The sequence below is a fragment of the Parus major genome, chromosome 2, assembly GCF_001522545.3.
Source record: "Parus major isolate Abel chromosome 2, Parus_major1.1, whole genome shotgun sequence".
In the NCBI taxonomy this organism is placed as follows: domain Eukaryota; kingdom Metazoa; phylum Chordata; class Aves; order Passeriformes; family Paridae; genus Parus; species Parus major.
Window position 1 is genome coordinate 108550885 of NC_031769.1, and position 1409 is coordinate 108552293.

A 1409-nucleotide genomic window follows, 5' to 3' on the forward strand; every position below is an offset into this window, starting at 1 on the left:
AACCCAGGTCACAAGAATGGGAACCTTGCATGATACCACTACACCACTGGTGCTTCCCTGCAGACTCCTCTCATTCAGTGTCATTTCACTCCAATCCACCCCAAGGCATCTATAAACAAGAACCTCAGTTACCCAGCCTCAGAGGCAGGTCATAATAAGGGCTATGCAGGAAAAAGAGTTTTCTTACCAGAAAAAAAAATTACCTGAAGAACATAACACATATCCTAAGATACTGGCAAAAGGTCACTGGACAACTAACTACCCCCTTTTCCTAGGGAAGTTTTGAAAGAATAAACATGGAAAACACTAAAATAGTCTGGTGTTCATTTCTTAAAATGTGTATAAATAGTGAATCTTCTTTTGGTGAAGGCAAAGACTAAATGGCTTCAAAGATTCCTTCCAAAATGTCTATGGTTATAAAAAGACTTAAATTTCAAAACAGTAAAGCCAAGACAGTAATTCGTCTCAACAGTGCAGAGTAAGCAGATGTGTGCTGAAGCTGGAAAGAAATGAAAGGAACCAAGCAATGATTTTTCCATTCTGACTTCCTATAACTTTCATGTGGAGCAAAATTGTTTTGATCCATACATGGCTACCCATGACTCTGGAAGTCAAAGCACTTTAGGCATGGATGCAAGAAAAACATAAATATTCCAGGCAGAAAAGCAAGTGGACTGCAGCTGAAAGAAGTTCTTTGGTGCGATGTGTTCCATGCTCCACTTCATGTACAGGTGTTGAAATTTTTATCACAGCTTCTGCAGCTTACTCAGGAACTCTGCCCCATTTGAGAAGCATACTAAGTGTTTATTTCTGAAATAAATGTATTAATTTTTAATTTTCAATTAATTAATTAACTAATTGGAATATTTTCTGAAGATTTCACCCATTTAGCAGCTGTACATAGCATGAGGACCTGAGATTTCCTGATCAAATAGTATCTATAAGATATATTCAGTCTTCATGGGAACTGAGTCAATATCAAGTTAAATACACTGCTTTTTCCTCAGCTTCTTTCATTCAAGATATCTAACATAATATGAAGGAAAGGTAACACAAAGGAAGAAATGAGTGGTAGAGCAAAGAATTTAAAGATTTCTGAGAAGAACCAAATATCCTGCCTCTCTCACAGAGCTTAATAGCATCTCCCCAACTGTATTTATTTACAACTTTTGTTTAAAACAAATTTCTTTTTCAGTCAATAACTCCAGAAAATATAAAAAGAAATTTTCAAATAAAAAGACATACAAACAACCCTCTTTCTTTGTTCTTGCACTCAGTAACACATAGGAGGAATGGACACAACTTCTAATTCTTAGTAGAGATTGGCAATTGATTTCTTCCTCAAGATCTAATATGTTAGATGCTAGGTTAGTGGGTTTGAAAGTAGAATTGAGAAAATGTAGGGGCTC